Source organism: Theropithecus gelada, chromosome 15, assembly GCF_003255815.1.
Source record: "Theropithecus gelada isolate Dixy chromosome 15, Tgel_1.0, whole genome shotgun sequence".
NCBI lineage: Eukaryota > Metazoa > Chordata > Mammalia > Primates > Cercopithecidae > Theropithecus > Theropithecus gelada.
Genome location: NC_037683.1, coordinates 70,677,785 through 70,692,183, shown reverse-complemented (window position 1 = coordinate 70,692,183; position 14,399 = coordinate 70,677,785). Strand labels below are relative to the sequence as shown.

General features: G+C 41.3%; 1 pseudogene; it reads left to right on the top strand.

The window, feature by feature from the left end:
- Positions 1 to 940: 940 nt before the first annotated feature.
- Positions 941 to 14,399, top strand: part of LOC112607729 — a 40,913-nt pseudogene continuing 27,454 nt past the window's right edge.

The window sequence follows — 14,399 nt, the reverse complement described above, 5'->3', positions numbered from 1 at the left end:
GTTGAAATCTCCAGCTTTTACTGTACTGAGGTCTATCTCTCTCTCTAGCTCTAATAACATTTGCTTTCTATATCTGGGTGCTCCAGTGTTGGATACATGTATGTTTACAATTGTTATATCCTCTTGCTGAGTTGACCCTTGTTCATTATATAGTGACCTTCTTTGTGTCGTCTTATAGTTTTTGTCTTGAAATCCATTTTGTCTGGTATAAGAATAGCTACTCCTGCTTTTTTTTTTTTTTTTTTTTTTAATTTCCCTTGGCATGCAATATCTTTTACCATCCTTTTATTTTCAATCGAATGTGTCTTTCTAGGTGAAGTATATTTCTGGTAGACAACAGATTGTTGGGACTTGTTTTTTATGTATTCCGCCACTCTATGTCTTTTGATGGGAAGAGTTTAGTTCATTTACATTCAAATTATTATTGATAAGTAAGGACTTACTCCTGCCTGTTTGTTTATTTGTTTTCAGGTTATTTTGTGGTCTTCTTTTCCTTCCTTCCTTCCTGTCCTCCTTTTAGTAAAGGTGATTTTCTTTAGTTGTCTTAATTTCTTTCTTTTAAATTAATTTTTTTTTGTAGGTATCTGTTATATGTTTTTAAATTTGAGGTTACCATGAGATTGCACATCACATTTTTAGCCTGTAATTATTTATTTTATTTTATTTCTAATTATCCAGCTTTATTTTTCAACTGCGGTGTCAAGAAATGTCACAGCTGCTAGGGTGAATGTACAACTTCTGCAGCTTTCAAACCCAGGCGGGAAGCTACCTGACTGCACAAGACAAGCCATGAGATGCACTGTTCAGGAAGAAATGGCTGGGTCTCTTCAACAATATTAGTTTAGAGCATTTTAAGGTAACACACACCCTAGTACTGCTTACAAGCCAAAGGAGAAAGGGTAAGGCATCCATCATATATCACATCCCTTCGAACAGGGAAATGAGCATCAATTCTGTGGGAACAGCATCTTTGGATTACACATCAGCTTGTTTCGCTTGGACTTCCATGGCAGCTGCAGCAGAAGCAGCCATGGTTGCACCGCATTCTGCCTCTGCTTCTTTTGTCTCAGCCCCACTTCCAGCCTCCACAGCCTCACTTCTGGCCTCGCGGCCCCGTACTCAGATGCTGTTACACAGAGCATGTGCTCTTCCAGCAGCTGTTCAGCCTGAGGATCACTACTGTTGTCCGCTGTATCCACGGGGCCTTCAGACTCGCCTTGCTCTCCAGAGCAGTGCTCCTTCCCCATCTATAGCCCTCACTGCTGTCCTAATCTCCTGGACCAAGATGTCTGCCGCCACCTCCTCAGGTGTCTCTTCCGTATCCTCACCTCCTAAATTGCCATCTCCTCCCATTTCTGTGTCACCAATTTCACTGGTGTAAGGGGCCTCACACCCGAGGTATCTGTCTGTTGTTCAAGAAACTCTTAGCCATATGGAGACTGGTTTTCTTGAACTGCTCAGCAGCCGACCCAGTCTCAGAGGAGGCCACCAAGGGCAAGCAAAGGTGGCCTGGTGGCCGGGGTTGCTTCCATGCACATGGCCTCTTACGGCCCAGAGCGGGGCACCTACAATTCCAACTCCCTCATTGCCAAGATCAACCAGCGTTGGGACATAGTGTCCAAGGAGGAAGACAGCGATGGGAGCGGCCACGATGGGGAGGGCATGCAGGGCTGGGAGAGCTCCTACCACTTGCAGACCTTGGAGTCCTATGACTCTATGCCCTGCCTGCCAGAGCACAGCCCCTACCGCCCCAGTTACAGCTACGACTATGATTTCGACCTGGGGTTCCACCGCAATGGCAGCTTTCAGAGGCAGCACAGTGAATGTCGAGACCTGGCCTTGGAGTAGGGCTCCCTCGATGGCTTCATGCTGGGCGGGGCCAGGGCCATTTCCAGGACCAGAGCAATCCCGGCACCTTCATGTGCAGCGACCCCTTCAAGACACCCTCGGCCTCCCCTGAGCCTCTATCCACGCCCTAGAAAGAGCTGAACTACGTGAGTGGATGGGGTCTGGGAAGGCCCTCTCCCCAGGCAGCGGCCTCCTTGGCTCTTCTCCCAGTCCATGGCTCCTGACTAAGGTTTGATGGGCGTGCAGGGGGCGGGTGGCTATGACAGCGCTGGCCTTATGGATGTGGTCACTTGCAGGATCAGATGCAGGATCGGGATCCACCCAGAAGGAGAGGGTTTGACCCTTCGGACTAGATGGCATGGGAAGGAAACGGAAGCAGTTCCAGATTTGTAAGGAGCTAGACGCCAAACTAGCCTGGGTTGACGGCGAAGGAGATTTCTCAGAAAATGATCTCCTGGTGACTTCCACTCAGGAGATGAAGAATTCAAAGGTGAGGATGAATTCTGTGACTCTGGTAGGCAGAGAGAAGGACGATGAGGATGAGGAAGTGAAGAAGAGAAGGGAAAAGTAAAAGAGGAGAGACAGGATGCAGGACCGCGCAGCCGACAGGATTCAGTTGGCCTCTTTTGTGTGCAAGTTCTGTAGATTTGAAGAGGAAGAGATCCAGAAGCATCTGCAAAGCAAATTTCACAAAGAGACGCTGCAGTTTATAAGCACCAAGCTGCCCAACAAGACAGTGGAATTCATCCAGGAATACATTATAAACAGGAATAAGAAAATTGAGAAGAGGCGTCAGGAATTGATGGAGAAAGAAAGCACAAAACCAAAACCAGATCCTTTCAAAGAGATTGGCCAGGAGCTCTTTAAGAAGATCCAAGCTGCTCACTGCCTGGCCTGTGCTATGTTGATCCCTGCACAGCCACAACTTCTCCAGCCGCACCTGCACTCCACTGACCACAATAACCTATTTTTTAAATTAATGGCAACTTAACATTGAATGCATAAACAAATAAGCAAAGTGAAAACTAATAAAAACTCTACACTGCAACTTCATCTCCCTGCTTTTTAATTTTTTGTGGTTGTCTTATTATATGTCTTTCTATACTAGGTCTTGAAAATTTGTTGTATTTCTTACTTTTGATAGTTTCATCTATTAGTCTTTCTACTCAAGGTATGAGTAGTTTATGAACCAGAATTACAGTGGTATGGTATTCTGTGTTTTTCTTTGTACTTACTATTACAGGTGAATTTTGTGCAATATCTTCAGATGAGATGAATTATTGCTCATAAACATCATTTTATTTCAGATTGAAGAACTCCCTTTAGCATTTTCTTGTAGAATAAGTCTGATGTTATAAAATCCCTCAGTTTTTGTTTGTCTGGGAAAGTCTTTATTGCTCCTTCATGTTTAAAGGATATTTTTATTGGATATTGCCAAGACCAGCTCGGTCGGGGAGACCCTAACCCAGCAGTGCTAGAGGAATTAAAGACACACACACAGAAATATAGCATGTGGAGTGGGAAATCAGTGGTCTCACAGCCTTCAGAGCTGAGAGCCTCAAGCAGAGATTTACCCACATATTTATTGACAGCAAGCCAGTGATAAGCATTGTTTCTATAGATTATAGATTAAATAAAAGTATTCCTTATGGGAAATAAAGGGATGGGACGAAACAAAGGGATGTGTCTGGCTAGTTATCTGCAGCAGGAACATGTACTTAAGGTGCAGATTGCTCATGCTATTGTTTGTGGTTCAGGAACGCCTTTAAGCGGTTTTCCGCCCTGGGTGGGCCAGGTGTTCCTTGCCCTCATTCCAGTAAACCATCAACCTTCCAGCATGGGCGTCATGGCCATCACGAACATGTCACAGTGCTGCAGAGATTTTGTTTATGGCCAGTTTTAGGGGCTGTTTATGGCCAGATCTGGGGGCCTATTCCCAACAGATATACTATTCTAGGACAATTTTTTTTCCCAACACTATGTGTATGTCATGCCATTCTCTACTGGCCAATAAGCTTTCCACTGGGAAGTCTGCTGCCAGACACATTGAAGATCTTTGTATGTTACTTGTTTCTTTTCTTTTGCTGCTTTTAGGATCATTTCTTTATCCTTGACCTTTGGAAATTTGATTATTGAATGTCTTGAGGTAGTCTTCTTTGGGTGAAATCTGCTTGATGTTCTATAACCTTCTTGTGCTTGGATATTGATGTATTTCTCCAGGTTTGAGAAGTTCTCTGTTATTATCCCTTTGAATAAACTTTCTATCACTCTCTCTACCTTCTCTTTTTTTTTTTTTTTTTTTTTTTTTTTTGACAGAGTTTTGCTCTTGTTGCCCTGGCAGGAGTGCAATGGTGCAATTTCGACTCACTTCAACCTCTACCTCCCGGGTTCAAGCAACTCTCCTGCCTCAGCCTCCTGAGTAGCTGGGATTAGAGGCATGTGTCACCACGTCCGGCTAATATTTTTGTATTTTTAGTAGAGATGGGGTTTCCTCACGTTGGTCAGGCTGGTCTTGAACCCCTGATCTCAGGTGATCCACTCGCCTCAGCCTCCCAAAGTGCTAGGATTACAGGCTTGAGCCACCGCGCCCTGCCTACCTTCTCTTTAAGGTCAATAACTCTTAGATTTATCCCTTGGAGGCTATTTTTCTGGATCTTGTAGATCTTCTTCATTCTTTTGTATTCTTTTTTCTTTTCTCTCCTTTGACTATGTGTTTTTAAATAGCCTGTCTTCAAACTCCTTCTTTCTTATGCCTGATCACTTTTACTGTTCAGACTCCAATGCATTTTTATGCTTGCAGTTGCATTTCTCAGCTCCAGAGTTTCTTCTTGATTTTAAAAAGTATTTCAATCTCTGTTAAATTTATATGATAGGATTCTGAATTCCTTCTCTGTCTTATCTGGACTTTCATTGAGCTCTTCCATAGAGATATTTTTAACCTACTCTCTGCAAGGTTACATATTTCTGCCTCTCTGGGATTGGTCACTGGTGACTTCGGTAGTTCATTTGGTGAGGTAACATTTTCCTTGATGGTCTTGATGCCTATGGACATTTTTCAGTGTTTTGGAACTGAAGAGCTGGATATTTCTTGTAGTCTTCGCAGTCTGGACTTCTTTGTACCTGTTTCTATTGGGAAGGTTTTCCAAGTGTTCAAAGGTACTTGGTTGCTGTGATCTAAGTCTTTGGTCACTGCAGCTGTATCTGCATTAGGGGGCACCCCAAGCCCAGTAATACACCAGTTCTTGCAGGCTCATAGAGGCACCACCGTGGCACTCTTGGGTCAGATATGGGAGAATTCTCTGGATTACCAGTCAGAGATCCCTGTTCTCTTCCCTTACTTTCTTCCAAACAAATGAAATCTTCATCCCTGTGCTGAGCTGCCTGAGGGGTGACAATAACACCCCTGTGAGCATCACCACTAGGACTGCACTGAGTCTGACCCAAAGCCAGCACAGTACTGAGTCTCACCCAGGGCCTGCAGTGACCACTGCCTATTTACCACCTATATTTTCTCAAGGTCCTAGGGCTCTAGAATCAGTAGGCGGCAAATCCGGTCAGGCTTCTTCTCTTCCATTCAGAGAGGTGAGTTATCCCAGTCCCTGGGTAGGTATAGAAATGGTGAGCAGGAGTCAGGACCTGGAGTTGGGAACGTAGGAATCTACTTGGTGCTCTATCTAATGTGGCTGAGCTGGCACCCAAGCTGCAAGATTTTTCCATCTTTTCCTCCCCTTTCCTCAAGTAGAAAAGACTCTCTCTGTGGCCACCACTGCCACAGGCCTGCAGCAAATACTGCCTGGCTAGTGTTGATGTTCAATCATGGCCCAAGAGTTCTTCAGTTCACTTGTGGTGAATACTGACAGGCCTGCATCTCTTGCTTCAGGGTAGTGGGCTCCCTTCTGGCCTAGGGTAGGTCCAGAAATACCATGCAGGAGCGAAGGCCTGGAATCAGTTATAGCAGAATCCCACTTGTGGCTGAACTGGCACCCAAACCACAAGATAAAGTCCCCTTTACTCTTCCCTCTCCTTTCCTCAAGCAGGAGTCTCTCCCCATAGCCACCACAGATGGAAATGTGCTGAGTCACACCTGAAGCCAGCATGGTTCTGAGTCTCGCCCAAGGCCCATGGCAATACTGCCTTGCTATCACTGCTAGTTATTCATGACCCCAGGACTCTTTAGTCAGCAGGTGATGAATCCTGTCAAGAATGTATCCTTCCCTTCAAGGCAGCAGATTCCCTTCTGGCTCAGGGTATGTCTAGAGATGTCATCCAGGAGCTAGGGCCTGGAATGGGGGCCTCAGAACTCTGCCTGGTGACTTCTACTGTGGCTAAGTTGGTATTCAATTCACAAGACAAATTCCTTTTTACTCTTCTGTCTCCTCTCCTCATGTGGAAGGAAGGAGTCTCTCCTGGATCTGCAAGCTGTACTGTCTTGGGTTGGAGAAGGGGTGATGCAAGCACTCCTTTAGCCACCTCAGTTGGTGTCTCACTAGATTGCATGTAGCCCAAATTTACTGTCTCCAAGTTCAGCACAGCGCCAGGACTTTCCCAGGAATTATATCCTTTGTGGCTGAAACTGCCTTCCAAGTTAATTTAGAACCCCAGAGCCCTTTGGCCTGTAGTGTTGTGGCTTGTTGGAACTCATGTTCCTACTGCTGGGGCTGGCCTAAATAATCCCTCCTTGGGCATCGACTGAGTCCTGCCCCTTCTTGCTTTCTGCTGTGAGAGGGCAGCACTAAGTTCCAATGCAACATCTCACAATCACTGTGCTCTCTCTCCCCCAAGCACACAGATTTTCTCTCTGCATCATGTGGCTGCTGCTGGGAGGTAGAGGGGGTGGTGTAGGTGATTTAAGATTGTCTTTTTTAGCCTCTTTCCTTAATATGATATTAAAATCAGGTACTGTGGTTTCTTGCTTGATTTTTGGTTCTTATGAAGGTGCTTCTTTGTGTGGATAGTTGTTCAATCCGGTATTCCTGTTTGGGGGAAGATAGATGGAGTGCTCTGTTCAGCCATCGTGCTTTGCCTCACCCTTCTCTGTTTTCTTTACATATATATATATGTATACTTTCATTATGTCCATACATTATGTAATTCATTGGTTTAATTTTGTTCTTTGATAAACACTCTTGAGGCCCTCTCCTTTTCTTCTCTAATCTGAAGTTTATTCTCTAATTCTGTGGGATAGCTTATATCTTGTCGCCTTGGGATTGACATTTAACTTGATCCTAGCAATTCCTATCAACTCCTTTCTGCATTGAACCCCCCTTTTTTGTTTTCATTTCTTTATTCTTAATTTATGACTTTAATTTTAATGGGCCATCTCTTATAGTAGCACACTGGAAATTATTTGAAGAAAAGTAAATTTCTTGAGGATTTGTACCTCTGTTAAAAAATAATTATAACAACTTTCTAAGAACTTCTTAGATGCCATACTCTACTCTTTGCATTTTATGTGTGTTTACTTATTTAATCCTCAAAACAACCCAGTAAGAGAATTATTGATTTCCTGGGAAAAATAAAAACTTAAGAAATTGAAATTTAAGCCCCAAATTATGTAGAGACTTGCTGTTCCAGAATTAAAACCCCTGAAATCCGACTCTAAGTTTGTGTTTTAACCCTACACTATGCAAACACCCAACAGCATTATTCTACCATCACATGTGATGAGTAATTATATTTGATGCAGAATTCTAGCTTCCAGTGTCACTGGCATATTTTTTCTCTTTTTATTGTTATTCCTTCTGAAATTCCTATTGTTTATGTATTGTGTGTGGGTCATCTGGTTTTTGTCATCTTTTCACGTTTTTTTCCATTTGTGTTCTGAGAGATTTTGTAACTTTATTTTCCAACACTTTATTATTTTAAATTTCACGCATTTTTTCTTTCTCTTATTCCCTTTTTGTATACTTATAAACAGTATCTTTTGTCATTTATATATATATACACACACATATATATACATAAACTGCACATGTTCTCTGTATGATAATCTTGCTGAGCTTTTTCTTGGGGAAATTCAACTGTCAAACTCTCTGTGTCTCTAGAGAGGAATTATGTATCATTCTTCCTGAAGACTGCAAACGCAGTAGCCAGTGTTCTCACAGCAGAGTGGAGGAGGTGGTTTTACTATTCTCTATATAGATTTCCAAAGATGCCCGCCTTTCCACATAGTATTTTCATCCTCAACTATGCTTGGGTCCCCAAGTCTGAGGCAATGTCTGACTTAACCTGTTTAGACAACTGACCTTCAGTTCAAAGCAGGTGATTATTCCTTACAGATTTCCAAACAATTCTCTTTTTATCAGCCCAACATACACCCAACTATCATAAATGCCTCCAATTTATGCAGTTCTGTGATTCAAATGTGTTTTTGCTGGGTTCTACCTATGATTGCATTAGAATGCACTTTCTTCTAGTTCTAATCAGTTATCATGTGTTCATTTGTTTTTAGTTTTCTTTCTTTCCTTCCTTCCTTCCTTGCTTGCTTTCTTGCTTTCTTTCTTTCTGTCTTTCTCTCTCTCTCTCTTTCTTCTTTTTTTTTTTTTTATTCTCACTCTGTTGCCCAGGCTGGAGTGCAGTGGCGCGATCTCGGCTCGCTTCAAACTCCACCTCCCAGGTTCAAGTGACTCTCCTGCCTCAGCCTCCTGAGTAGCTGTGATTACAGGTGCCTGCCACCACACCCAGCTAATTTTTTGTATTTTTAGGAGAGATGGGGTTTCACCATGTTGGTCAGACTGGTCTTGAACTCCTGACCTCAGGTGATCCACCTGCCTCAGCCTTCCAAAGTGCTAGGATTACAGGTGTGAGCCATCGTGCCTGGGCTGTTTTCAGTTTTCTACAATATATTGCTGTTTCTCCTATTCCATTTTTGATTTTATGGTGTATCAACTTTTATCTCTTTTCCGACATTTTAGTGTGATTTCAGCAGGAAGCAGATGTTTCTCAGAAGTTTGTCTTCATTCATAAATAGAACCCAAAACCTCTAAGTTATCACTGGAAAAGAGAATATCCTCATAAAGAGAGACATGTGGACCGTGGAGACATAATAATTTACCCTGAAAATTATGTTTATTCTGTTATTGTTATGTTACTGGCAGCAACATTCTGACCACTTCTACCCAACCAACTGCCCTTTTAATGTAGATCAAAATATGAACGACTTCCTTCTCTTCTTTCCTCTTTTACTATGTTTAAAAACACTTGATTGTTTTATAAATATTTAATTGAGCTGAAGATAAGAATAATCATTTAAAAGTGGAATGTAGTACGTAAGTAAAGGATCTGGCTAGCAAGGTCTTATCACATCCATATGGGCCCAAGATGTAAGAAAATAAAGATCATGAAGAAATTACTTGACTCCTAATTTTATGACCACTCTACTCTCATTCCACAGATGTACTTCAATTTGAAGGACAGCCTTGTTCGCAAACAAAGATGAGTTATAGAATACTTCTGTTTACGCATTAATTATCTATTTACATGAAATACTTCACTTGCAAAGTTCCAAAAGTACAGAAAATTCTTCCTTCTTTCAGTAGAAGATTGTATATAGTATGTGTAATGTGTAATGTGAATTGTATATAACAGCAGTGGAGGATAAACTTCACCAATTAAATCATTTTTCACACTTCACCAACAATATGTTGAGAGGAAACCTTATAATGCAGAAGATGTTAAGACTGGCAATATTTTTCTCCATCTACAACTTCAATGGCAGGTGGTTATTTTGACATTGTCTGTGTCATTTTCTTTCTTAAGTGGTAGAATATGCCATCATTTTAAGTATCAATATATGTTATTGCTTATAGAAAACAATCAGGGGATAGGAAATGATTCTAAAATATGCATATTATTTTCAAGAAAAAGGCAATAAACTCAAAGGTAGTAGGAAAAATTCAAAATGTGAGAGGAGAACAAGAGAGAAAAATAATCATCAAATTGTTTGAACTGTGAGAACACAAGTTAAGATATCCGGGCTGGCGGGAGGCGAGTTTTGAGAAGAATGAATTGTTAATAGGAAACTTACATAAGCATATGATTTAGAAGGAAAAATTTCAAGTTTTGCACAAAGAGGTAATTATGACAGTATTTCAAGCAAGCATTTGAGCTTATGAAAATGAGTTTTTAAATGTATAGTTGTATTATACAAAACATCATTGCTAATCTGTTTTGCTTAAGATATTGCCATCAAATACCAAGAAATTTTTAAATACTTTTGAAAACTGAAATTTGAGATCCCAAACTTTCAATATTACAGGAGATAAGTATAAGAGGGGGTTCATTGTTATGTCTAAACTTAGAAAGAAAATATGGCTCCTATATTTTGACAGAATATTTGCCTTACATGTACCCAGACCTGATTTCTGGAAAAGTTAGATACAATTGATGCTCTATCCTCCTAAACGAAAAATAAGCTTTCCAATATTGATTGTAAGCATGTATTTTGAAATCACTGAAAATAACAGTATTTGACAACTTATCCATGCTATGGGTTAAATTTTTAAAAATGCTACAGCAGTAAATTTAATTTGGAGAATTTTGTAAGTACATAAAAAGCGAAAAAATTCACATCTTCCTCCATACTGTGCCACGTCTCCTGTACAAGAAGTAAATATACTCCTTTCACTCACTACAGTTCCTGTAGAATAACAAAGGCATAGAGAAAGTTGTGACGATTTTTTTAAGAATAGCATATCATAAAGATTAATTATTATAGATTCTTCCACGTGAAATTTAGGGCAATACCTCATTTTTGAATTTCTTTCAGGTTTATGTTACAGTAGGAATGTCTTAGATTTAATATAGAGAGACTATGCTTCAGGGTAGGAGCCATATCTTTCTCCTTCATTTCTTTGCCTCTGTATTTTAATTTAATATCTGTTTGTCTTACTCAGTACATGTTTATTGGATTATTTTTAAGGATGAATGAAGAAATAAATAAATGCAAAAAATATCCTCAGCCAAAACACAAAATACTCTAGTATAATTATTACCAAAGTATAATTATTATTTTATATTATTAATTGAGTATGGCTCTACTCTCAATATATACAAATGATGCCTTAGCCTTCCTTCCTACTTTAATAATGTATTTGACACTTAAAGATTCTCATGAATTTCAAATACACTTTGTTGTTTTAAAGACTATAACCAAAATAGTTATTTTCTTGAAGTTTTTAACCTTATTTGTACATATTTTAATTCTTGAAACATAAAATATTTGGCAAACAAATTTATTAAATCATTACAACTCAATATCTTTTCAAATCAAAGACAGAAACTTACAAAATACAATAACAGCTACTAGGCCAACGATTCTCAAATGTGAGGTAGCACAGAAATCAACTGGGGAGCAGGTTAAAAGTACAAATTACCAAGCTCTTCTGCCAGAGATTTTGGCTCATCTGTCATCAAGTTTTATAGTTGATTTCTGATGCAGTTAGTATAGGATCTTATTTTGAAATGCACTGGGCTACAGTGTAATTTACATGATTGCAGGTATTGTGCCATGGTTTGGTTCTTCCAAGAGCTGATCTGAGATTAGGATTCTAGTGATAGAACTTTATTTTTGGAATGAACTTTATATGAATAAACAAAAAAGAGAAGGATGCAATAGAGAAAAGGGTTAGACCTAATAAAAGGTGGACTATTAAGATATTTTCTACAGTGAACAACTGAAGCCTAAACCCTGAGGAGTTTCTGATAAATGTCACCATATACACGTCTCAATATTATTTCCCAACAGGGAAAGAAAACTTGAGTATTGATATCCCAACTCCCAAGAGTCATTGGTAAAGGCAAAACCCAAGTTAAATGTAAAATCCAAGAGATGTTAGTTTCTCATCATTTTCAATCTGCTTGGGGAGTTTAACGGGGCTATCTGCAGTTTGTGCACAATTGATCTTCAGCACAAGTGCAGACTGGCAAGTGGAAGTCACACAGAGTACATGGTAATAATGTCCATAATAGCTGAATAACAAGGATCAGATACTGACAGTGTCTACCAGAGATTGGGTCTGTATATTTATACCTCCCTCTTTTGTGCCTAGAATTTGGTAAGCAATAAATATTTTTAATTAATAATGAATGAATGAGAGAAAAACAAAGCACTAGTAAATGAAGGATTCACATTCTGTTCAAATAAAATGGGAACAGTGATTAAGGCAAAATGAAAAGCTCTGAGAACCAGGGAGCTGAAAGTCATGCACCTTAAAATATTTTTTTCTCTTACATGATTTGTCATCATCTTAGTAGGCACTATAGAATTGTCTGTTTTGTGTTGGCACCTTCTCCTCTCACTCATCACTTTCAGAGATACTTTCTCTAGAACTACTCCCAATGGGATGATGCAACAGACTTTAATGGAAAGCTTCATGTTACAACACAAATGTTCGCTCCCAGTGAATATCCTGCCCTCCTCATTAAATATTAATTCATTTTGTCTGTTTTGTCTAATCTTAATGTTTTTATAACAGCATTATTTTAAATAATCAAAAGAGCAAATAGGGGAGAGGGGCGGAGCAAGATGGCCGAATAGGAACAGCTCCAGTCTCCAACTCCCAGCGCGAGCGACACAGAAGACCGGTGATTTCTGCATTTTCAACTGAGGTACTGGGTTCATCTCACTGGGGAGTGCCGGACGATCGGTGCTGGTCAGCTGCTGCAGCCCGACCAGCAAGAGCTGAAGCAGGGCGAGGCATCGCCTCACCTGGGAAGCGCAAGGGGGAAGGGAATCCCTTTTCCTAGCCAGGGGAACTGAGACACACAACACCTGGAAAATCGGGTAACTCCCACCCCAATATTGCGCTTTAAGCAAACAGGCACACCAGGAGATCATATCCCACACCTGGCCGGGAGGGTCCCACGCCCACGGAGCCTCCCTCATTGCTAGCACAGCAGTCTGTGATCTACTGGCAAGGCAGCAGCGAGGCTGGGGGAGGGGCGCCCGCCATTGCTGAGGCTTAAGTAGGTAAACAAAGCTGCTGGGAAGCTCGAACTGGGTGGAGCTCACAGCAGCTCAAGGAAACCTGCCTGTCTCTGTAGACTCCACCTCTGGGGACAGCGCACAGCTACACAACAACAACAACAACAACAAAAAAAAAAGCAGCAGAAACCTCTGCAGACGCAAACGACTCTGTCTGACAGCTTTGAAGAGAGCAGTGGATCTCCCAACACGGAGGTTGAGATCTGAGAAGGGACAGACTGCCTGCTCAAGTGGGTCCCTGACCCCTGAGTAGCCTAACTGGGAGACATCCCCCACTAGGGGCAGTCTGACACCCCACACCTCACAGGGTGGAGTACACCCCTGAGAGGAAGCTTCCAAAGCAAGAATCAGACAGGTACACTCGCTGTTCAGAAATATTCTATCTTCTGCAGCCTCTGCTGCTGATACCCAGGCAAACAGGGTCTGGAGTGGACCTCAAGCAATCTCCAACAGACCTACAGCTGAGGGTCCTGACTGTTAGAAGGAAAACTATCAAACAGGAAGGACACCTACACCAAAACCCCATCAGTACATCACCATCATCAAAGACCAGAGGCAGATAAAACCACAAAGATGGGGAAAAAGCAGGGCAGAAAAGCGGGAAATTCAAAAAATAAGAGCGCATCTCCCCCGGCAAAGGAGCGCAGCTCATCGCCAGCAACGGATCAAAGCTGGACGGAGAATGACTTTGACGAGATGAGAGAAGAAGGCTTCAGTCCATCAAATCTCTCAGAGCTAAAGGAGGAATTACGTACCCAGCGCAAAGAAACTAAAAATCTTGAAAAAAAAGTGGAAGAATTGACGGCTAGAGTAATTAATGCAGAGAAGGTCATAAACGAAATGAAAGAGATGAAAACCATGACACGAGAAATACGTGACAAATGCACAAGCTTCAGTAACCGACTCGATCAACTGGAAGAAAGAGTATCAGCGATTGAGGATCAAATGAATGAAATGAAGAGAGAAGAGAAACCAAAAGAAAAAAGAAGAAAAAGAAATGAACAAAGCCTGCAAGAAGTATGGGATTATGTAAAAAGACCAAATCTACGTCTGATTGGGGTGCCTGAAAGTGAGGGAGAAAATGGAACCAAGTTGGAAAACACTCTTCAGGATATCATCCAGGAGAACTTCCCCAACCTAGTAGGGCAGGCCAACATTCAAATCCAGGAAATACAGAGAACGCCACAAAGATACTCCTCGAGAAGAGCAACTCCAAGACACATAATTGCCAGATTCACCAAAGTTGAAATGAAGGAAAAAATCTTAAGGGCAGCCAGAGAGAAAGGTCGGGTTACCCACAAAGGGAAGCCCATCAGACTCACAGCAGATCTCTCGGCAGAAACTCTACAAGCCAGAAGAGAGTGGGGGCCAATATTCAACATTCTTAAAGAAAAGAATTTTAAACCCAGAATTTCATATCCAGCCAAACTAAGTTTCATAAGTGAAGGAGAAATAAAATCCTTTACAGATAAGCAAATGCTTAGAGATTTTGTCACCACTAGGCCTGCCTTACAAGAGACCCTGAAGGAAGCACTCAACATGGAAAGGAACAACCGGTACCAGCCAT